The sequence below is a fragment of the Schistocerca americana genome, chromosome 5 (genome assembly GCF_021461395.2).
Source record: "Schistocerca americana isolate TAMUIC-IGC-003095 chromosome 5, iqSchAmer2.1, whole genome shotgun sequence".
Classification (NCBI taxonomy): Eukaryota; Metazoa; Arthropoda; class Insecta; order Orthoptera; family Acrididae; genus Schistocerca; species Schistocerca americana.
Window position 1 is genome coordinate 588,122,443 of NC_060123.1, and position 24,685 is coordinate 588,147,127.

General features: G+C 42.9%; 1 protein-coding gene across 3 annotated transcripts in view; it reads left to right on the forward strand.

The window, feature by feature from the left end:
* LOC124615853 (cytochrome P450 6k1-like) overlaps positions 1–24,685 on the forward strand; it is a 262,323-nt gene that overhangs the window by 180,368 nt on the left and 57,270 nt on the right. Inside the window, exon 1 of one of the 3 annotated variants that reach the window (XM_047144012.1) lies at positions 16,755–16,760. The exons of the other annotated variants lie outside the window; for them this stretch is intronic. The gene's annotated coding sequence lies outside the window, so the exon portion shown is untranslated. Of the gene's footprint in view, positions 1–16,754; positions 16,761–24,685 lie in introns of those variants that run through there. 3 annotated transcript variants of the gene reach the window in all.

A 24,685-nucleotide genomic window follows, 5' to 3' on the forward strand; every position in this document is an offset into this window, starting at 1 on the left:
TCCCTAAATCGTTTCAGGCAAATGCCGGGATGGTTCCTTTGAAAGGGCACGGCCGATTTCCTTCCCAATCCTTCCCTAACCCGAGCTTGCGCTCCGTCTCTAATGACCTCGTTGTCGACGGGACGTTAAACACTCACCACCACCACCACCACCACCTTCACTCCCTCAGCCAGTTGGATGTATTTTTCAATTTTTTCTCCTGTTTTCTTCTGTATATTTGTTGTATTGGGTATGGATATTTCGATTAGTTGTGTTAATTTCTTCGTTTTATTGGTGAGTATGATGTCAGGTTTGTTATGTGGTGGTGTTTTATCTGTTATAATGGTTCTGTTACAGTATAATTTGTATTCATCATTCTCCAGTACATTTTGTGGTGCATACTTGTATGTGGGAACGCGTTGTTTTATTAGTTTATGTTGTATGGCAAGTTGTTGATGTATTATTTTTGGTACATTGTCATGTCTTCTGGGGTATTCTGTATTTGCTAGTATTGTACATCCGCTTCTGATGTGGTCTACTGTTTCTATTTGTTGTTTGCAAAGTCTGCATTTATCTGTTGTGGTATTGGGATCTTTAATAATATGCTTGCTGTAATATCTGGTGTTTATTGTTTGATCCTGTATTGCAATCATGAATCCTTCCGTCTCATTGTATATATTGCCTTTTCTTAGCCATGCGTTGGATGCGTCTTGATCAGCGTGTGGCTGTGTTAGATGATACGGGTGCTTACCATGCAGTGTTTTCTTTTTCCAATTTACTTTCTTTGTATCTGTTGATGTTATGTGATCTAAAGGGTTGTAGAAGTGGTTATGAAATTGCAATGGTGCAGCTGATGTAATAATATGAGAGATTGCTTTATGTATTTTGCTAGTTTCTGCTCGTTCTATGAAGAATTTTCTTAAATTGTCTACCAGTCCATAATGTAGGTTTTTTATGTCGATAAATCCCCTTCCTCCTTCCTTTCTGCTTAATGTGAATCTTTCTGTTGCTGAATTATTATTATTATTATTATTGTGGTGTCACCGCCCGACACCACACTTGCTAGGTGGTAGCCTTTAAATCGGCCGCGGTCCGTTAGTATACGGCGGACCCACGTGTCGCCACTGTCAGTGATAGCAGACCGAGCGCCACCACACGGCAGGTCTAGAGAGACGTACTGGCACTCGCCCCAGTTGTACAGCCGACTTTGCAAGGGACGGTTCACTGACAAATACGCTCTCATTTGCCGAGACGATAGTTAGCATAGCCTTCAGCTACAATTGCTACGACCTAGCAAGGCGCCATAATCCTTTGCTATATATATTGTGTTTATAACATGTACCGTCAAGAGAGATGTTCTACAAATGTGGATTAAAGTTAAGTATTCCAGAAGCTACGTACTTTTCTTTATAGCATTCATTACGTATCCTGTTTCAGACCTCACGCCAGCCTGCGTGAGTTTAAGCGCGTGCCTTTCGGCTTCCTCTCATTGTGTCTAGGCTGTCTTATCTAGACACAACAATTATTATTATTATTATTTTTGGTGGCAGCAGTACTAGTAACTCACATTGACACTTCAGGTACTCCAATCATTCTAATACTATTTGTCATATTAAAATGGTTATATGTTTGAAAACTATGATTGAAACATGTGCTGTCTGTGTGAAACCCTGGTCCAATATAAGAGAGGGCCTCATAGCCCTAATCAGATCAGGTTAAATAAGTACAGAAATAAAATAAAAACTTTTGTCTCTACAGGCACCATCTAAGAATACAGATTGTTGGTAAGTGATTTTTGTTTTCAAATTTCACATCTTTTACAACTCTATCTGTACTCATTTTAATGTTTTTTATAAAGTAAACTGCATAAGCATGGTGATTTAAAACCGTGTCAACATAACATGCGAAAGTGGGCTACTTTAGCCCATGATTTGGGCTGAAGTGTCCCTAAATCCCATTTCTAACCATAAAACGTGATATTAATGTAAGCTCAAGTTGCCCATAAAATACATTTATGTGCAAACCGTGACTGATGTTTGAGAAATGTAGTTTATTCAGGGATTTTCGAGCAATATCCAAGTATAAGACGAGTGCGCTCCAGTCGAACGCATGAAGCCCACCAAAAACGTCTGTAAATGGTCAACATCGAAGGAGTTTTTGCTATATAAGTGAGAAGACATTTCTAGAGAAACAGTAACTTTGAAGCACAACGTATCAGGCCAAGTGGTCATGTTTTGATTGAGTGGATAACTGTCCAAAAATGTGTGTTCTCTTGTAAATATAATTCAAAATTATTCATAAAATATTTTTACTTTGTTAAATGCTTTCAGCACGAAAAGTCATCTGCATAATTCAAAACCTGCGCTGCACTTTTGCGTGTCATGAAGTAAATGTGGTTAGCAAATCATCTAAATCTAGTTCATCAGTAATATTGGAGTCAATATATAAGATAACAGTATGACTGAGTTTTTCTCACAACATTGATGATCAGTAAGAAATGAATGGAGGTAAAAACGGAAGACTTCGTTCATTCGAACAGGATGATAAGGGAAATGTAATAAGCAAGTGAACGAAGTGCACAAACTCTAGAAATTAGTCCTCTTGTCAATGCATGTTTCTTTAAGAACCCCAAAAATTCCCTCAAGTTCTTTTCTTGCTGATTTTGTCTCTTCGAAAGTTGTAAAACATGTCTATTGTTTATCAGTTTCTGTCTAACAAAATAATTTTTGTAAAATTTTAGAATTTAATCTAGCCTGTAGGATGTCCAAGAGTAAATTTTTCCAACTACTTAAAACATTTTTGCAGAATTATTGTCGAATCTACTCTCGAGTGACGTAATCAGCTGGTTGAAAACTTCTATCTTACAAAATACGTTACATTTTTCATTAACACCAAGTGTGTTGTGTACATTTTTCCAGCCTGTATTTTGCAAATAGAATTTAACTTCTGAAAGCTTCACACTCCTTTTTGAACGAAATGTAGCTTATAACTGGTACGACTTCAGTCAAAATGCCCTGCATATGTTTCTACCTTTATAACTAATTTTTACCCGAGAATAAACATTACATGATCTGACTTCGATCTACTTATTATGTTCAGAAGTACGAAGTATTTTCGTAGAGCAACGAAGAAATAAGGGGATCTGAACATATATCTAAGAGAATGCAGCATTGTAATCACACCTTTTCATTTCCACGTAAATACTTGTGTTCTGCCTTATAAAAAACTCACGTTACACGAGGATGTAAGACCTTATTTTGTAAACCCTAGAACGTTTTCACAAATGAACCCGAAATGCAGTAATCACTCCAAACGTATTCAGTATCAGCAGGAAGTCTCGCAGTTCACAGAAGCACTAACTTATCTGATACTGATAGTAAAATGCGTGTGACGAACTGAAAATAAAAAAGAACTGTGATTCTTTGTCCCTATTTCAAATGAGTTCCAGATAAAACGTCTTTCTTAAATTTATCACACTCGAAAATCAGGACTTAAAAAAAAATCTAGCACCTGTTCCCTACACACAACAGGATGTCTTCTTGTGCTCTACATTCCACAAGGGTTTTTCATGGCTGCTCTAAGTCTCTAGTCTGGAAGACGTTCATTTTAGAAGTTTCAATCAATAAGAGCTGTTACAATAGATTGACTGGCTTCCACGCCATAGTTTGAAGAGGATTCCGGGCACACGATGAAGCTCAAGATGTGATGCGGTAAACATGTCACGGAATGATCGCAAAGAAATTTTGACAGCGCTAGAGAAGCTAACAGAAATAGACGAAAGCTTGAACACACTATGGACGCCGGAACTTTGGTAGTCGGAATACAATCATTTGTTTCTATGAGTTTTCTAGATCTCTGGCAAGTGGTGCTGCATGAAGTGCATGATGCCGAAAACTATCTGTAAATGGGGGGACTTCACCTAGGTCAGCGTGTTCAGAAAATAAGTGCCTTACAGATGGTGTTCTAAGAGAAGCGATTGGAATTCGTACAGAAAGCGGTAAGTTATGCTAAAAGCTTGTGTGAAGAGCTAGGCATTTCTATTGAACCTCCAGGAGGAATTAGCAGGAGGTACATTTCTGGCGACGAAAACAGAGGTGCCAGCTTGTCCCGTGAAGACGATTTAAAACGCAAAATGTTTTCTCCATTAGGTGGAGAAACTGTTGAAACTCGAAGAAGTTCCCAGCAGCTCCAGAATTTGGCCGAAAAGTATGTCTTCCTTAAGGCCTGCTATAATGCTGGGCGTTGATTATGAGGAATGCAACCTCCACCAAACTTCTCAAGATATTGACAGAGAAGACTTTAAGCTTGAGTGCGTGGATTGTGAGCTTTTATAGCTACAACAGAGACCAAATTTGAAGAAGGGTTACGTAATGTGGTTTTAATGTGGTGAATCTTCTTCATAGCTGCCATAACGAATGCTAGTTGTGGAGAAGCTCCTCTAAATTGAGATTGATTGAAATTGTTTAAGATGTACAATATTCGCACTGAGATTAAAAAATCCGAACAAGAGGTAAAAATTTACACTGGCGAATATGTTAGAGAGTGTGGGTTGCAAAAAAAAAGTGCAGAATAAACTTTTAATTTATGAAAGACATTTTACTTGGAACCCATTTGAAGTTGAAGTAGTATTTTTCCAGTTTGTCATATGTGTTTTACAGTCAGTGTTAGTGCTTCCGTGAAATGCAAGGCTTCCTGCTGATACTGAATATTTTTGGAGGGATTACTGTATTGCAGGTTTACTGTATTGCAGGTTAGCAGTAGAGCAATGTATGTTCTGGACCACTTTGATTAATCTTTGTTGTTCCATTATGTACAGTGCGACAACGGCTGACATGTATTTCTAAGCATGTAAGAAGTTCAAGAAATCGATTTCTACAGTACATACAGCTGTTGCTAAATTATCGTATCAAGAAAGAAACTTTGACTAATGGTTTTTTTATTCAAATAAAGTACCCCTCCCCTCAGTTCAAGGTCAAGGTCACCCTATCTCCCACCTCGACTACCGTCTCTTCTACCCCACAGCCATTCCTCATCCCCAGTGACCTCCACCACTTCTCCACCACAAGCTCTCCTCCCTGCCCCCCGTTTAAACCAAATGGCTGAGCTCAGTTTTATCCCACTCTCCCTGGTAAGAAGTCAGGAGCATTATCATGCTGGTGGTTACCCTGTTACAGGCTAATAATTATCTATGACTGCATAATTATTATGGTTACTTCCCAATAGCTGTGTAATAATTACCAGTAATTCAACATCGGTACCATTCTATAACTATAAAAAGTGAGGGGAGCACTGGATTGTTGACTGCAGTAAAATGTTTCTAAACTGCTCTTCCACAGTGGTTGAATATACATGACATATCATAGCCACCAGTTACTCCCTACTTAAATAAATGTTGTCAAAAGTAGACCATGTGTAATACGCTGACTGAGTAAATGCAGTGGACATGGGTTAACTACCTCAAAATGATTCGTAATTTGAAACCAAGAACATGTCTTATTTCGCATCATAATAATTGACAAACTCACTGAAAGATTAAAAAAGCATGTCCTCAAAAAAGCCACATCATATTTAGCGTGGATAATAACACAGAAAACAATTCCGTTCAGTATGTTATGAGTAGAACACGCATGACACACACACACACACACACGCACAGTGCTGGGAGAAAATACACACCGTAACAACAGTCTATTACAAAAATTTCGTAGTAAAACACGTCTGACACGCACACTGCTGTGCAGTAGACGATGTAGAGAATGTAAGTAAACAAAAGTCACTAATTGTACTCAAGAGGTTAAGAAATACAACCCCCTCCCCCCTCGCCGGCCGGTGTGGCCGAGCGGTTCTAGGCGCTTCAGTCTGGAACCGCGCGACCGCTATCCTGCCTCGGGCATGGATGTGTGTGATGTCCTTAGGTTAGTTAGGTTTAAGTAGTTCTAAGTTCTAAGGGACTGATGACCTCAGATGTTAAGTCCCATAGTGCTCAGAGCCATTTTTGGAACCCCCCCTCCCGCAAAATGCGTCATATTTCGCGTAGTAACACAAACAACACTTCAATTCATTGTGTTACGAGTAAAACACATCGACACACACACACACACACACACACACACACACACACACTCGGGGAAAAACGTATTTATCGAGAAATTGACATTCAGTGACCGTTTGCTGTGTTACCATGCAGTCAGCCGCGAATCAGTGGCCCAGAGCACCTCACATGCTGCTGGTCGCTGGCTATCTGTAGACTCGGGCGACGATTCCATTTGCAGCTGACAATTTTTTAGCTACGGAGCCCCCCGTCTCTCCGCGCCAAAATGATTTCACTGGTTCCGCCACCACAGTCGCCATCTGTCACACGGCTCGAGGCCTGATGAAGCTTCTATCATCGACTGTTGTAATTATCTCCAGTATCCATCACAGGTATTGCCATGCGAACGGGCCGCCACTGCCAATTCCAAGAAGCGAAAGCGTATGTGATGTCATATATGGCGCTAGATGGAGACTTTAGTCCTTCTCTAATCGAATTCTGCTCCTTCTGGAGGGTCAGCAGATGCCGCCTGTTATTTTTAGCCGCCAGTCACTGAACTGCTAAATATTATCGCCGTTGCCCCTCACCGGTCATACTGCTAAATGAAAATTGTTTTTAAAAGTTATCTGCTCTCGCAGATTTCCTGATATGTTAACACTAATGGTATTTATGGTTCAAATGGCTCTGAGCACTATGGGACTTAACTTCTGAGGTCATCAGTCCCCTAGAACTTAAACTACTTAAACCTAACTAACCTAAGGACATCACACACATCCATGCCCGTGGCAGGATTCGAACCTGCGACCGTAGCGGTCGCACGGTTTAAGACTGTAGCGCCTAGAACCGCTAGGCCACCCTGGCCGGCAATGGTATTTATAAATCCATCCCTTAAAGTATTAGAGTATAGAATAGAGTATAGAGTATAGTATTATAGCAGGATGTGGTTCTGCAAGGAATGCTAGCTCTAATTAGAAATGCCCATTATCTGGAAGGGTAGAAAATGCTGCCTATAAGTTATTTTTAGCTTCCTGTCAATGAACTGCAGATCCATTATATCAGTGGTCCCTCATTTGGCATACTGTTAGATGAGGAAGCTTTAAAAACTTATCTGCTCTGCCATATTCCTGATATTTCTGCTCTAATGGTGTTACAAGGCATCCCAATATACACTGAAGAGCCAAAGAAACTGGTACACCTGCTTAATATCGTGTCGGTTCCCTGCGAGCACTCAGAAGTGCCGCTACACGACGTGGCATGCTCTCGACTAATGTCTATGTAGTGCTGGAGGGAAATTACACCATAAATCCTGCTGGGATGTCCATAAATCCCTAGGAGTACGAGGGGGTGAAGATCTCTTCTGAACAGCACGCTGCAAGGCATCCCAGATACGCTCAATAATGTTCTTTTTTTTTGGAGTATGGTACGCAGCGGAAGTGTTTAAATTCAGAAGAGTGTTCCTGGAGCCACTCTGTAGCAATTCTGGAAGTTTGGGGTGTCGCATTATCCTGCTGGAATTACCCAAGTCCGTCGGAATGCACAATGGACATGAATGAATGCAGGTGATCGGACAGGATGCTTACGTACGTGTCACCTGTCAGAGTCGTGTCTAGACGTATCTGGGGTCCCATATCACTCCACCTGGACACGCCCCACACCATTACAGAGCGTCCACCAGGTTGAGCAATCCCCTGCTCCATGGATTCATGAGGTTCTCTCCATACCCCTACATATCCATCCGCTTGATACAATTTGAAAGGATACACGTCCGACCAGGCAACATGTTTCCAGTCATCAACAGTTCAATGTCGGTGTTGACGGACCCAGTTAGGCGTAAAGCTTAGTGTCGTGTAGTCGTCAAGGGTGCACGAGTGGGCCTCCGGCTCCGAAAGCCCATATCAATGACGTTACGTTGAATGGTTCGCACGCTGACACTTGTTTATGGCCCAGCTTTGAAATCTGCAGTAATTTGCGGAGGGGTTGCACTTTATCACGTTGAACGATTCTCCTCAGTTGTCGTTGGTCCCGCTCTTGCAAGATCTTCTTCAGGGTACAGCGATGTCGGAGATTTGATGTTTTGCGAATTCCTGATATTCACGGTACACTCGTGAAATGGTCATACGGGAAAATCACAACTTCATCGGTACCTCGGAGATGCTGTGTCCCATCGCTAGTGCACCGACTGTAACACCACGTCCAAACTCACTTAAATCTTGATAAGCTGCCGGCCGGTGTGGCCATGCGGTTCTAGGCGCTTCAGTCTGCAACCGCGCTGCTGCTACCGTCGCAGGTTCGAATCCTGCCTCGGGCATGGGTGTGTGTGCTGTCCTTAAGTTAGTTAGGTTTAAATAGTTCTAAGTTCTAGGGGACTGATGACCTCAGATGTTAAGTCCCATAGTGCTCAGAGCCATTTGAATCATCTTGATAAGCTGCTATTTTGTAGCAGCAGTAACCGATCTAACAACTGCGCCAGGCGCTTGTCGTCTTATATAGGCGTTGCCGACCGCAGCGCCGTATTCTGCCAATTTCAACATCTTTGTATTTGAATACACATGCCTATACCAGTTTCTTTGGCGCTTCAGTGTAGTATTCTGATATTCCCAGATGTGGTGGGGAGTGATTCTGCTATCTTTTCTGCGGTGGATTGTTGTCTCTGATTGAACTGTTTGCCTTTTGGATGAATAGCGTTAGGTTAACTTGCTTGTCACTGAATTACTAATAATCGAAGTGGTCCAGAGTTTGTAGACATGGTTGCGTGGAAGTGACTGATCACACACATCGTTCAAGCGACCAGGGTGCTGTAGCTACGTCTGTGCAACAGTGACTAAGACAACTGATGGTGAGAACTTGCGCCGGTGATCATTTTCGCGCAAATACGTTATATTGTTTACACTGCGAATGTTTGTAGTCTTCTCTAGATTTCATCACACATTTGACTACATCTAAGAGATAGCTTAATTTTTGTCAGTATGATTCTCTTTTTACGATTAATAAAATTTCTACATGCTTTAGTGAGCCCTTACATCTGTTTTCTCATGCCTTCCAGCTCTTTACTTGCGTCCATGGCTGTCGCAAATGAATGCTTGCATGCTTACCACAGTCTCTGGGTCATTTTGTTTTTCGCAGTCTTTTCTGTGTCCTTTCACGTGAGCTAGACACTATGGTCTCTTCCTAAGATGGATTCTGAAGACTTGAGGAGAAGATGTGAGATGCTTTTACCAGACTGGTACATGCACATAGCCCCCATTCAGATTTAGGAATTGTATGAACACTACTAGTGGAAACACATGCTACAATCATTGCGGACATGTTGAGTGGAAATGAGAAATAGTTTTGACCTTCACAAGCCAGGTTGTAGACACATGCAGCCTACATATTATTTTTAAATGCCTGTCACTGAGCTGCTACAGGGTTACTCACCTAAACCATAATTAAATTAAATTCTGTATGTGTGTGATCATGTTCAGCATCTACATGAACTTCATGTTATTGTTATACTATCAGATGATTTCCATATTTCTTCTCTATGGTGAAATACGCAGCATCATATACACTTCGCGAAACAGCTTACTTCTTTTAAAATGTAAACTATGTGCAATCTCACAATCCAGTAGCTGTCACTATTGAGGCCGTTACATAGTGATGTCAGCCTCATGTGAATTGTACATTAATCCATCTTTCCTGAAGTAGGCCTCATAATTTACACTACCATATGGGCAATGGTTGGTACAGATTACACACACGCAGTGAAGTGAAAGCCTGCTCGTGATTGGTTATTAGATCAGGTCGTGATGAAAGCTTGTTTTAGAATACTGCTTGATTCTATCCCAAACACAGTACATACAATCTTTAAAAAATATCTGCCAATCTACAGCGTTTACTGATATGACTGCTCTCATCATCACATGAGGCCGTCATATTTCTACAGTTTTAGCTGATAGTCTAAGTTCCACAGTGCAGCTGTGTCATATTTTAGGAGCTTAAATTGGTGCTCGTCTGAGTTGAAAGCAATCGGTCGAGACTAAGCAAATTGCATGAGGCTATCACTTCGAATTACAGAAATAAATTGGGGTCAAGGTCTACATTGCCCAGTCTTAGTCTCTCTCAAATATTATCATTCCACAGTTGGAAAATTGAGGTAGATCAGAACTGTGTCCAGCACAAATGGCTGTATTGCTAGTACCATAACTCACGTTTTAATCTAAGAGGATCCATCCCACATGAACGTAATTGGTATCTGAACATACACTTACAATTAAATATTGCAGAACAGCGAATAGTTTGTGGATGTGATTCCCACTGTGTCCCCGCTAGTTCTCGAATTAGGTTGTTTCGAGCGGAGATTTTCATTTTGGTATTCTTGCAGTGAGTTTTGAATGTCAGAGTTCTATCGAGAGTGACTCCCAAGTATTTAGGTGTGTGATGATGCTGGAGTTGGATGCCTGACCATGCAATATGTAGCTCACGATTAGCTTCCCTGTTCCCTAAATGAAAGGCACAGACCTGTGTCTTCGAATGGTTTGGTCTGAGTTGGTTCCGATTGTAGTAGCTTGACAGTGTTCTAAGTGCTGTTGTCAGGTTTCTTTCCACTCTTTCAAAGCACGAGCTCTGCGTAACAAGGGCTAGGTCATCTGCATATAAGAATCTCCTTGTGCCTGGGGTCAATGGGTGGTCGTTGGTATAAATGTTGAAGAGAAGTGAAGACAAGACGCCTCCCTGAGGTAGACCATTTTTCTGCGCTCTCCAGCGACTGCGTTGTCCTTGAAATTCAACAAAGAACCTGCGGTTTTGGAGGAGAGTGCTGAGAAGTGTAACGAGGTGGGCCTTCTTGATCGTATTGTATAATTTTGCATGGAGTAACCGATGATGGACAGTATCATGCTTCTCCAGTCTGGTACAGGTGATCTCATGCCAGACAAGTAGTCATTGCTCTCAGCGAAACCTGCAGGTTGATCACAGGTTGCTTAAGACCTACCAAAACTGATAGGCTCTACTGCCTGGCTGGAATAGCGCCACCACGGGTACGCAGAACAGTGGCTGCCAACAAGGAGAGACTGAAAGTGGAACAGAACAGTGCCCATCCACTGCACGGACATAATCCACAACGGCTGAGATTGCGAAAGAGTTTCCTGAGAACATCCGAGAAGCTCACCATTCCGCCAGAGAAGGCAAGGTTGGAGTTATGGAAGAAGTCGACGTCTCACCTGCAGACGCCAGAAGCCGAAGAACTACCACCTGAACACAACGAGAGCTGGCTGGTGTGGAAATCTTTAAACAGATTACGATAAGGAGTTCGACGATCCAGAAACAACCTGAAGAGATGGGGCTTCATAACAGTTTGTGGACAAGAACAAACCACATAATGAGATTTTCACTCTGCAGCGGAGTGTGCGCTGATATGAAACTTCCTGGCAGATTAAAACTGTGTGCCCGACCGAGACTCGAACTCGGGACCTTTGCCTTTCGCGGGCAAGTGCTCTACCAACTGAGCTACCGAAGCACGACTCACGACCGGTACTCACAGCTTTACTTCTGCCAGTATCTCGTCTCCTACCTTCCAAACTTTACAGAAGCTCTCCTGCGAACCTGCAGAACTAGCACTCCTGAAAGAAAGGATATTGCGGAGACATGGCTTAGCCTCAACCTGGGGGATGTTTCCAGAATGAGATTTTCACTCTGCAGCGGAGTGTGCGCTGATATGAAACTTCCTGGCAGATTAAAACTGTGTGCCCGACCGAGACTCGAACTCGGGACCTTTGCCTTTCGCGGGCAAGTGCTCTACCAACTGAGCTTCCGAAGCACGACTCAGGCCCGGTACTCACAGCTTTACTTCTGCCAGTATCTCGTCTCCTACCTTCCAAACTTTACAGAAGCTCTCCTGCGAACCTGCAGAACTAGCACTCCTGAAAGAAAGGATATTGCGGAGACATGGCTTAGCCACAGCCTGGGGGAAGTTTCCAGAATGAGATTTTCACTCTGCAGCGGAGTGTGCGCTGATATGAAACTTCCTGGCAGATTAAAACTGTGTGCCCGACCGAGACTCGAACTCGGGACCTTTGCCTTTCGCGGGCAAGTGCTCTACCAACTGAGCTTCCGAAGCACGACTCAGGCCCGGTACTCACAGCTTTACTTCTGCCAGTATCTCGTCTCCTACCTTCCAAACTTTACAGAAGCTCTCTTGCGAAAGTTCTTCTTCTGTAAAGTTTTGGAAGGTAGGAGACGAGATACTGGCAGAAGTAAAGCTGTGAGTACCGGGCGTGAGTCGTGCTTCGGTAGCTCAGTTGGTAGAGCACTTGCCCGCGAAAGGCAAAGGTCTCGAGTTCGAGTCTCGGTCGGGCACACAGTTTTAATCTGCCAGGAAGTTTCACAAACCACATGATCCAGTGCCTTTTGTGCCCTACATCCTGCACGAAGATTGATTGATTGATCTCCTGCAAGCCACTCCAAACGTCTTGGAGGTTGCAAAGTACTGGGAACATATAATATAAATACAATTTGAATATATATATATATATATATATATATTTATATATATATATATATATATATATATATTGATGTGTATGGGTACTGTAAATTTGTATGTTTCTGACTCGAGAATAAAAAAAAAAAAATATTGTAGATATCTTTACAGAATTAATATTGAAAGCATTCACAATGTCACTACAATTCTCGCTTTGAAAATGTTTGCAAAATCTGCAGCCAACGTGCTTACCCCATTTGATATTGCCTATTTTTTCTGTGTCAACTATCTCACTCACTGAAATACAGTTCTCAGGCATTTGCAGATGGGAGATGATTGGAAAATGTCAGCTGTGTGTATGATTCAGTACGTAAATTCCCTGCTCTGTGCCTGATAAGCAAACTGAGTGCCATGTAACAGTGCGATTTCGCATTTCAGTCATTTCACTGACAGTTTTTTCTGTCATTCTCTTGTCATTTTTTCCGCCACCGCCTGTCGCCTTCTGCCATCCTACCATCTTGATACGTCATCTTGTTTGCTGTATTATTATTAGATGCAGTCTACTTAGAATGGACAGTGCATGCCATAACTTCAATAGTTGTGAAAGAGGCACGGATATGCTCTGCCAAGTCCAGTGTTGCAGGAGACCTGTCAGACGTATTTTACCACGAAATTTTCATAAGAGACTGTTATCATGATGCGTGTTTTTCCCAGCAGTGTATGTCCGAGGCGGGTTCTGCTGGTAACATAATGAACAGGGGTGTTTTCTGTGTTACTGTTTAGCCGACCGCTGTGGAAGAGCGGTTCCAGGCCTTTCAGTCCGGAACCGCGCTGCTGATACGATCGCAGGGTCGAATCCTGCCTCGGGCATGGATGTGTGTGATGTCCTTAGGTTAGGTTTAAGTAGTTCTAAGTTCTAGGGGACTGATGACCTCAGATGTTAAGTCCCATAGTGCTTAGAGCCATCTGTTACTGTTTACACGAAATATGACGCGGTTTTGGAGGGACGCGTTTTTTTAACCTGTCAGTGATTTTGCCAGTTATTGTGATACGAAATACGACGCATTTTTAATTTCAAACCAGACGTAACAAAGTGTTTATGATTTCAAACTACTTGTAACATAGTGAACAGGAGTGTTTTCTGTGTTATTATTTATGTGAAATGTGACTCAGTTTCTGAGGGTCGCGTTTTCTTAACCTCTTAGTGATTTTGCCAGTTATTATGAGTCGTTTTTATTTCGAAGTAGAAATCATTTTGGGGTAGTAAAACCATGTCTGTTGCATTTACTCAGTAGGTATACCACAAATTGTCTATTTTCGACAATATTTATTTAAATACTGAATGAATGGTGACTGTGATATGTATACTCAACCATCGTGGAAGGGCATTTCAGAATCGTTATAACATGACAGTGCACACCTAATTTTTAATCGTTGTAGAATGGTAATGACAATGAAGCATTGGTACTTATTACACTGTAACTGGGAATGAATGATAGTAATAAGGTAATCATTGACAATTATTAGCCTGTAATTGGGTAATGACCAGCATAATAATGCTTCTGACCTCACATCAATGAGAGCAGGACAAAACTGAGCTTAATCAGTTGCTTGAAAAGGGGGCAGGGAGGAGAGGTTATGGGACAGGTGGTGGGTGAAGTTAGTGGGGAGAAGGGGTGGTGGTGGGGAAAGAGCGGTGGAAATGGGGGTGTGAGGGAAGTTGACCTTGACCTTGACCTTGGGTGAGGTACCTCATTGACATTAAAAAACCATTAATCAAAGTGGCCCATGACATACAAGTACATTACTCCACTACTCACGTTCATTAATGAATACTGAGCCGTTCGTGGCTCACATTCATGCCGTTCGTTCTTTGGCATTTTGTCACATTTAGTCTTGTTTCTTCCTTACTGGCGTAACGAAGTTTCTGGCTTGCCTCCTTGAGTGGCAGCAGCAACGCTTATCGATACTGGTACTGTCGTACTATCTTTGGTGTGCCCACTAATATTTCCGGGTGGTGGTGGTGTGTGGGGTGGTCAGTCGGCCGTGACAGAGCAGCGAGGAAGTTTCCAGGACTGCTGGCGGCGTGCGCACGCTGTCGGATCATGAGGCGTTAGCTGCGAGAGCGGCAAAGTTGGTTGCCCACCGAACTTGGGCGCTGAAGTTGAATACTGAGAGGGAACCACTGACTAATTATTGTTGAAACAATGAATGACTAATAAATGTACTCAAAATATACCTGTTTGCATAATTATGAAATGTAAAATATGTTTCTACTCTTCGACATTTACTAAGATTCATTTATGTTGCATTTGACTTATCATTCTACTTGACAGTATCTGTTGCTTTTAAAATCCCTGTTCTGTCTGATGTGCTCTAATAGCTTTATCGGCTAGTTTTTCTACACTGTATGATTGCTCACGATTTGAATGTAGCCAAGCAGTAAAAAAATACGAAGCGTTTCATTTCCTTCGTTTATGGAGGTAAGGTACCTCATACAATAGAGGGAATACTGGCATCAATAACCTTTCTGTGTCTTTCTACGCCCCTTCCACAGCAACATTCTAATATTGCGCCTGATCGGAAACGAACCTTCATTACAAAGTTCAGTTAGTATCCAATTATTTATTATACATTCCTGGAAATTGAAATAAGAACACCGTGAATTCATTGTCCCAGGAAGGGGAAACTTTATTGAGACATTCCTGGGGTCAGATACATCACATGATCACACTGACAGAACCACAGGCACATAGACACAGGCAACAGAGCATGCACAATGTCGGCACTAGTACAGTGTATATCCACCTTTCGCAGCAATGCAGGCTGCTATTCTCCCATGGAGACGATCGTAGAGATGCTGGATGTAGTCCTGTGGAACGGCTTGCCATGCCATTTCCACCTGGCGCCTCAGTTGGACCAGCGTTCGTGCTGGACGTGCAGACCGCGTGAGACGACGCTTCATCCAGTCCCAAACATGCTCAATGGGGGACAGATCCGGAGATCTTGCTGGCCAGGGTAGTTGACTTACACCTTCTAGAGCACGTTGGGTGGCACGGGATACATGCGGACGTGCATTGTCCTGTTGGAACAGCAAGTTCCCTTGCCGGTCTAGGAATGGTAGAACGATGGGTTCGATGACGGTTTGGATGTACCGTGCACTGTTCAGTGTCCTCTCGACGATCACCAGTGATGTACGGCCAGTGTAGGAGATCGACCCCACACCATGATGCCGGGTGTTGGCCCTGTGTGCCTCGGTCGTATGCAGTCCTGATTGTGGCGCTCACCTGCACGGTGCCAAACACGCATACGACCATCATTGGCACCAAGGCAGAAGCGACTCTCATCGCTGAAGACGACACGTCTCCATTCGTCCCTCCATTCACGCCTGTCGCGACACCACTGGAGGCGGGCTGCACGATGTTGGGGCGTGAGCGGAAGACGGCCTAACGGTGTGCGGGACCGTAGCCCAGCTTCATGGAGACGGTTGCGAATGGTCCTCGCCGATACCCCAGGAGCAACAGTGTCCCTAATTTGCTGGGAAGTGGCGGTGCGGTCCCCTACGGCACTGCGTAGGATCCTACAGTCTTGGCGTGCATCCGTGCGTCGCTGCGGTCCGGTCCCAGGTCGCCGGGCACGTGCACCTTCCGCCGACCACTGGCGACAACATCGATGTACTGTGGAGACCTCACGCCCCACGTGTTGAGCAATTCGGCGGTACGTCCACCCGGCCGCCCGCATGCCCACTATACGCCCTCGCTCAAAGTCCGTCAACTGCACATACGGTTCACGTCCACACTGTCGCGGCATGCTACCAGTGTTAAAGACTGCGATGGAGCTCCGTATGCCACGGCAAACTGGCTGACACTGACGGCGGCGGTGCACAAATGCTGCGCAGCTAGCGCCATTCGACGGCCAACACCGCGGTTCCTGGTGTGTCCGCTGTGCCGTGCGTGTGATCATTGCTTGTACAGCCCTCTCGCAGTGTCCGGAGCAAGTATGGTGGGTCTGACACACCGGTGTCAATGTGTTCTTTTTTCCATTTCCAGGAGTGTATAATGCGGAAAGCTTATTTCCATTAGTAACACTGCAGGTTACAAGTAACTGACATGTGAGATGTCTTGTGACCGTTACGTGTTCTGTGGAATTCCCACGAGATAAATATTGTCTATCATAAGCAGACTCATCGCCTGATAAGGTTTCCCTTAGTCACTGCGATATAAAGAGCGCTCCCTCTTATATACAGACGTAAGCATCAGTCATAAACAGTTAGTGAGCGCCAGAGAACCGGTAAGTCTGCTGCTGCCTGCGAACGCTTCTGTTTTCTGCCCCCCTTTCTCGATCCATCCATCTCTCTCTCTCTCTCTGTTGTTAAGGTACTGATTTTGTCAACGTGAAGACGACCTGTGAGCGAAGATTAACAGCCCTTTCACGATGGAATTACCTTGGGAATGTATGCGGGATGAGTGCAGTTTCTGCGAAGGTCGTCTTTGCTAAGTAGTGCACACGCGTTATCTCCTGGATAAGAAGGCAGTGGACTGATAACTTAACATTAAGCTACATAAAGCATGTAACATAGAGCATAGATATCCAAAAGGGCAGTGTATTCCTCCCTCCTCTTTGCCCTTTCCACTCGACCATTAAAATGTCTAGGTTTTTTATTCCTTACAGAATTCTAACGCATGTTTGCAAATGAAACTTCCTGGCAGATTAAAACTGTGTGCCGGACCTAGACTCGAACTCGGGACCTTTGCCTTTGCCTTTTGCCTACCAACTGAGCTACCCTAGCACGACTCACGCCCCGTCCTCACAGCTGTATTTCTTCCAGTACCTCGTCTCCTACCTTCCAAACTTTACAGAAGCTCTTCTGCGTACCTTGCAGAACTAGCACTCCTGAAAGAAAGGATATTGCGGAGACATAGCTTAGCCACAGTCTGGTGGATGTTTCCAGAATGAGTGAAAATCTCATTCTGGCATGTTTGCAAATGTTTGTCTCTGGTGATAGTGAACCCAAGTTTAAGGCAGTCATTCTTGCATTCGTCCATAACCGAGCCTGACTGGATAATATGCGGTTTAAGAAACACAACAGATACGCATAAGAAAGACTTTAGTCATCAATAATATTATTCTCCTTATTATTTTCCTTCACCATTTACAACGGTCTGCTAACACTGGGGTAACTTTTCCATTCCGCGACTGTAGAAATCACGTGGTTTTGACGTGAAGAACTCGTCCAGCCGTGTTCGGACCGCATTTTCATCGGGAAAAGAAGTTCCTTGAAGTTTGTTCGATAGATAGTGGAAAAGGTGGAAGTCTGAGGTCGTGCGATCACGTGAATAAGGCAGGTGTGGAATAGCTTCCCAACCCAACTCCTGTATAGCGTTTATTGTCAGTCTAGCAGAATGCTAGACCTGGCGAAGGACCTAGCAGCCCTGGGAATTGAAGACACCTGGAGGAACCGGACACAAAACAGGCAGTTTGTGGAAGCAGCGCGTGGTCTGCAGGGCCTGTGATCGCTGAATATCTATCTATCTATCGTTAAGTACCACTGCTTCACGCAGTCTTCTGGTCGTTGATCGTCGACTGCGACTGTTGTGACTCCTCTCGCTAGCATGGGATGTATGTTGTCCTTAGCGAAAGTTAGTTTAAGTTAGATTAAGTTGTGTGTAAGCCTAGGGACCGATGACCTCAGCAGTTTGGTCCCATAGGAAGTACCACAACTTCCCAACTTTCAGCAGCGATGGTTACACCTCAGGAAAGCGATTCATAGTACTTCACAACGTCGTTCCTCAGATGCATAACATTATCTTTTATGAAAGCGTTCAGTCTTTATACGGCGAGTTGCTGCCTTATCTGGGCTCAATCATTCCTTTCTTTTCCTTGTGTTAGCATAAAGACACCAATTCTGTCACCAGTAACGATACAGGATAGGAATGGTCGGTGTTATTCACGAACCAGTTAATGATGAGCAAGCAGAGCTGTGCACGTGGCTACCTGCTGATTTTTGTAATTTTGGTTTAGAGGATGCGGTGCTCATACCTCCGATTTTTGAACCTTCCTCATTGCATACAAATGTCGCACCATGGTGGAATTATCACAGTTCACCACCAGGTGCCAGTTCTGGAGTACACTAACATGGATAATTCTGGATTACTGCGTTTAAACGATCTTCATTAAACCCCGAATGTCTTCCTGAACGTGGAGAGTCACTAACGTCAAAACGATCTTCTTTCAAACGAGAAAAGCATTTTCTTGCCGTGCTCTGTCCAATGGCATTATCCCCATACACAACGCAAACGTTTCTGGCTGCCTCCGCTGCATTCACTCGTCTATTGACCTCAAACGGAAGAGTATGTCCGAAACGTCCAGATTTCTCCACTTGGCACTCCATTTCCTAACGTCCACAGCTCACTCCCTCCCTCCCAATGACAAAATGACAATACCACAGTGAACTACAAATAAAAAATGACTATCGGTAAATATGCCCTTAGCAACCGGAATACCAACATGCAAAATTAAAACATAACGGAACTTATGCACCAAGCGAATACGGTGGCTTTAGAAGTCAGTGCATAACTTCAGGCTTGTTTGGTTGCCAGCCTTTTCAAGGGAACTCTTGTAATTTCTAGTGGCGAAGCGGCAGTTCCAGCGTTGTCCTACAGTAATTTCAGGTCCGAAGAGTGACATGCCCAGTATGTTTATATCTTCCTGAGTTTCTGTAATAAATAACTGAAATCTGTTATTTCTTTTTTAATCATCCTGTATCTTTTCCGATCATTTTCTAGACTTATTTCTTAACTTACTGGTCATTTTGTTAGACACATCCAGGATGTAAGTATACGAGGATAAAATTTCAGATTGTTAAATTAAAAAAAGAGTTCGCAATCATTTTAATAATATAAAAGGATGTTCTACACAAATCATGTATACATTTTAAGCATCAAATACTGCACCTATAATAAGTATTGAGTGGATAACTCTAAACCCTTTTGGGGTATAGAAAGTCTTGTTTGTTTCCTATGAAGTTTAGTTCTCGTTAAATTTCATGCCTTCATAATTACCTAGAAAACAGAAGCAATTTTAGACTCGCTCTGTCCTTTTGAATGCCTTTCTCCTAACGTCCATGACACGAAATAGGCTTCTTTTGCATATTGCTGCGAACATCATCTTATGTACTACATGACGCGCGAAGTACGTAAGTGGAGCGAATACGGAGCTTTTCGGACGACCTGTTCTTAGTGGGAACTGTGTGGCCAATTTATTCCTGTGTGCTCTACATTCAGAACTTTGTGCTTGGAACTCAGAAAGCAGCGTGGTTCGTATACTGCATGTTACGTTGTCTTTTTGTACCAAAACGTCTTTTCTTCAGTGCTTACAGCAATGCAAAGACAGTTATTCCTTATATGTCTGCACATCATCTCCTCGAAGGAAAGTATTCCATTGCTTATTTTTTCTACCCAACGACACAGTCTGGCAACGGACAGTTTTCAGGTCCATTGAGCGTAAATCCAAAGTTTCAGTAGTTCTCTTGATACTCACATAATGTTCCAATAGGTTACACTGCTTTCGTGAGATTTACGTTTGGAGTCTGTTCGTTCTCACTTTCGTTCCTGCTATTTGTTTCTGTCACTGAGTCATCTTCAACATTTTTCATTTTAATCAAAACTTATCCATACCTAAACATGTTAACCGGGCAATGCATACACGCGAGTTACTAAAAATCAGCATCAACTGACTATTGACTGGTGAAGAGAAGCGGTGCGCGTGCTCTACAGAGGCTCTCGTATGCCAGAACGGAAACAACACAAGGTCCAGCAATATCCCCACCAAGCCGTCTGAGCTCTAAACAAGCAAGCAGTGAAAAGTCAGAACTGGAAGGCCAGTCGAAAAGCGCTATGTTTTATCCGTGCGCAGGTTTATGTTCGTCTCCTTACCAAAGTAACTTTTGGCTCAGTGACGATTTATCACAAACATGTAACCCTGCGTAGGATTCCTTACAAGTAAATATCAGGTAACGATGCATCAACAGTAAAAGTAATCGGGAGATCCTCACGTTAACAATAAATATGTTACAAGTCTGCACTTTTCACTGTAGCCGTGTTAAGGGAAACAGTTACGTGACTTGTATTATCTTCTCGTTTGTGACGAGTTCTGAGACCAGCAATGGTTATTTCTCTTCTTACTTTCACAAAAATTTGAAATATTTTACTTTTTTCCGAGTGTATCGCACTTTCCTTGGGCGTGTTTAGGCAGGAACCAAAGAGTACAGCTTAAATTGCTGTGAGTGTATGAGCACTAATGACATTCTTCATCTACATCTACATTATACTCTGCAAGCCACCTAATGGTGTGTGGTGGAGGGTATTTTCAGTACCACTATCTGATTACTCCAAGACTGTTCCACTCGCGAACAGTGCATGGGAAGAATGCTTGTCGGTACGCCTCTGTATTGGCTCTAATTTCTCGAATTTTCTCCTCGTGATCAATAAGCGAGATGTATGTGGCGGAAAGTATATGTTGTCCGGCTCCCCCTGAAATGTGCTGTCCCGAAATTTCAGTAGTAAATCGTTCCGTGATGCACAACGCCTCTCTTGTAACATTTGCCAGTGGAGTTTGTTTAGCATCTCCGTAACACTCTCTCGCCAGCTAAACGATCCCGTGATGAAACGTGCCGCTCTTCGTTGGATCTTCTCTATCTCCTCTATGAGTCGTACCTGATAGGGATCCTAGATAGATGAGCAATACTCAAGAATCTGGCGAACAAGCGAATTATAAGCCACTTCTTTCGTGGATGAGTTACGTTTTCTTAAGATTCTTCCGATGGATCTGAGTCTGTTGTCTGCTTTTCCCATTATCTGTTTTATGTGGTCGTTCTACTTAAGGTCTCTCTGGATAGTTATTCCTAGATAATTTACGGCAGACGCTGTCTCTAGCTGTTAGTCATCAGCAGTGTAGCTGTACAGTAGTGGATTCCTATGTATGCGCAATATGTTACATTTATTTACGTTCGGGTCAGCTGCCAGAGTCTACACCATTCATCAATTCTCTGCAAGTCATTCTGCAAATTCTTACTATCTTATGGCGTTGCTAGTTTGGTGTAGACAACTGCATCATCTGCGAATAGTCTTAAAAGCATCCCACGCTTCTACTAGATCGTTATATACAGGGTGAGTCACCTAACGTTACCGCTGGATATATTTCGTAAACCACATCAAAAACTAACGAATCGATTCCACAGACCGAACGTCAGGAGAGGGGCTAGTATAATTGATTAATACAAACCATAAAAAAATGCACGGAAGTATGTTTTTTAACACAAACCTACGTTTTTTTAAATGGAACCCCGTTAGTTTTGCAATCACATCTGAACATATAAGCAAATACGTAATCAGTGCCGTTTGTTGCATTGTAAAATGTTAATTTCATCCGGAGATATTGTAACGTATAGTTGACGCTTGAGTACCACTCCTCCGCTGTTCGATCGTGTGTATCGGAGAGCACCAAATTACGTAGGGATCCAAAGGGAACGGTGATGGACCTTAGGTACAGAAGAGACTGGAACAGCACATTACGTCCACATGCTAACGCCTTTTTATTGGTCTTTTTCACTGACGCACATGTACATTACCATGAGGGGTGAGGTACACGTTCGACGGGCGTTTCATAGGACGTGGAGGACGCATAAATTGGCCAGCCCGTTCTCCTGATCTTACACCTCTGGACTTCTTTCTGTGGGGTACGTTAAAGGAGAATGTGTGCCGTGATGTGCCTACAACCCCAGAGGATATGAGACACCGTATTGTGGCAGCCTGCGGCGACATTACACCAGATGTACTGCGGCGTGTACGACATTCATTACGCCAGAGATTGCAATTGTGTGCAGCAAATGATGGCCACCACATTGAACATCTATTGGCCTGACATGTCGGGACACACTCTATTCCACTCCGTAATTGAAAACGGAAACCACGTGTGTACGTGTACCTCACCCCTCATGGTAATGTACATGTGCGTCAGTGAAAAAGACCAATAAAAAGGTGTTAGCATGTGGACGTAATATGCTGTTCCAGTCTCTTCTGTACCTAAGGTCCATCACCGTTCCCTTTGGATCCCTACTTAATTCGGTGCTCTCCGATACACACGATCGAACAGCGGAGGAGTGCTACTGAAGCGTCAACTTTAGGTTACAATATCTCCGGATGTAATAAACATTTTACAATGCAACAAACGGCACTGATTACGTATTTGTTTATATGTTCAGATGTGCTAACAAAACTAACGGGGTTCCATTAAAAAAATGTAGGTTTGTGTTAAAAAACATACTTCCGTGCATTTTTTTAATGGTTTGTATTAACCAATTACACTAGCCCCTCTCCTCACGTTCGGTGTGTAGAATCGATTCGTCAGTATTTGATGTGGTTTACGAAATATATCCAGCGGTAACGTTAGGTGACTCACCCTGTATATTGTAAACAGCAACGGTCCTATCACACGTCCTTGTGGTACTCCGGATATTACCTTTACATTTATCGATTTTGTTCCGTTAAGAGCGACGTGTTGAGTTCTATCTGCAAGGAAGTCTTGAATCCAATCGCAAATCTGCTCCGATACCCTGTAAGCTCGTAGTGTTTTCATTAAATGACAGTGCGGGACGGTGTCAGATGCCTTACTGAAATCAAGGAACACGGCATCAACCTGAGCGCCTTTGTCCACTGCGCTGTGGAATTTTGGAAATTTGTGGTAAGCTCCTATGGGACCAAACTGCTGAGGTCATCGGTTCCTAGGCTTACACACTACTTAATCTAACTTAAACTAACTTACTCTAAGGACAATACACACACCCTTGCCCGAGGGACGACTCGAACCACCGACGAGTGCGAACCGTGGCAAGGCGCCCCAGACCGCGCGGCTACCCCGTGCGGCGTGCTATGAATCTCATGGAGGAACAGAGCGGCTGAGTTTCGCAGGATCTCTGTTTGCGAAATCCATGTTGACTTTTATAGAGGATATGTTCATTTTCTAAAAATGTCTTAATTCTTGAGTATAAAACATGTTCCATAACTCTACAACAAATTTAGAGAGGAAAGCGGCTAAAAGCAGACCTCCATAACGTCTTTGGCTTTTAAAGAAACAGTAAACTATAATAAATTACAGTTTAAAGGCCTGTAATGTTATGCACCATTTCAGCAACAGAAAACGTAACGAAAAGTTATTATGAAAAAATTTATTTTCAAAAGGAACTTCACATTTAGCAATTTTCAAAAATAGCTGACAAAATTGGCTGTCTTGTAAAAATAATTAAAATAACACTAAACAAAATTAGTAAAAGGTATCACATCAGAGAAAGCATAACCTAGTTTCAAAGTAGGTGTAACATAACATCTTCCATGAGGTTACAGAATTTCTCTGTATTTCCTTTGCTGAGCCCAAGAACCGTGTTATATAATGTTCCTGGAGACTTTCTCTCCGACAGTTTGGTTTTGTGACGTTTAAGAGAAAGAGTAATCCACATTTTCCCAGCAATTTCGCCGTTGAAAAGGCGTTCAATGTCATTTCTCTCTGCCAGTTGTATAGCCTTCTTCACAAGTCATCGCGAGTAAGCATTAAGCGAGAAGCTTCCATAGCGTGACAACACTAAACCAGCTCTTCTTCAAGATCCTCATCCGGAATTACAGGTCTGCCTCTTTTTATTTTGTTGCTTCCTCAGGTGTACTGTAATTCATGCTGCATGTTAGACGCCCTCATAAGAGCAATTTTTGGAACATCAAACTGTTTACTGGCCTTCCCCCAACTTACCTGTTTTTGAACTCCATCAACAGCTTCAGTCATTTTAGACGGACTCCGGATTCTTTGATTAACTCTCTCTATCATCCTCTTGGATTCAGAAAGAGAATTCCAAGAGAATAAGAGTATGTACTAACACAGGTAGACTTAAAACATAAAAAAGTAAGGGGTCCAGTTTAAGTAACTTCTGGGGGCCTTATTTACGTGATTGAAGTGTACGTTTTGGAACAGAATAAATTTTGAATCGAACTTCTAAATCAAACGGCTTAATCATAACTATTAAACTTACTGTTCAACAACAAACTCCTGTTGATAGGTTTACCTGCTAATATCTAGAAGAAATTACGAAAAACGTGCACAATATAAAACTTTTTCCATGTATATAACATATAATGGCGACTTGATAAATAAGAAGTGAAGTTGATGACTTG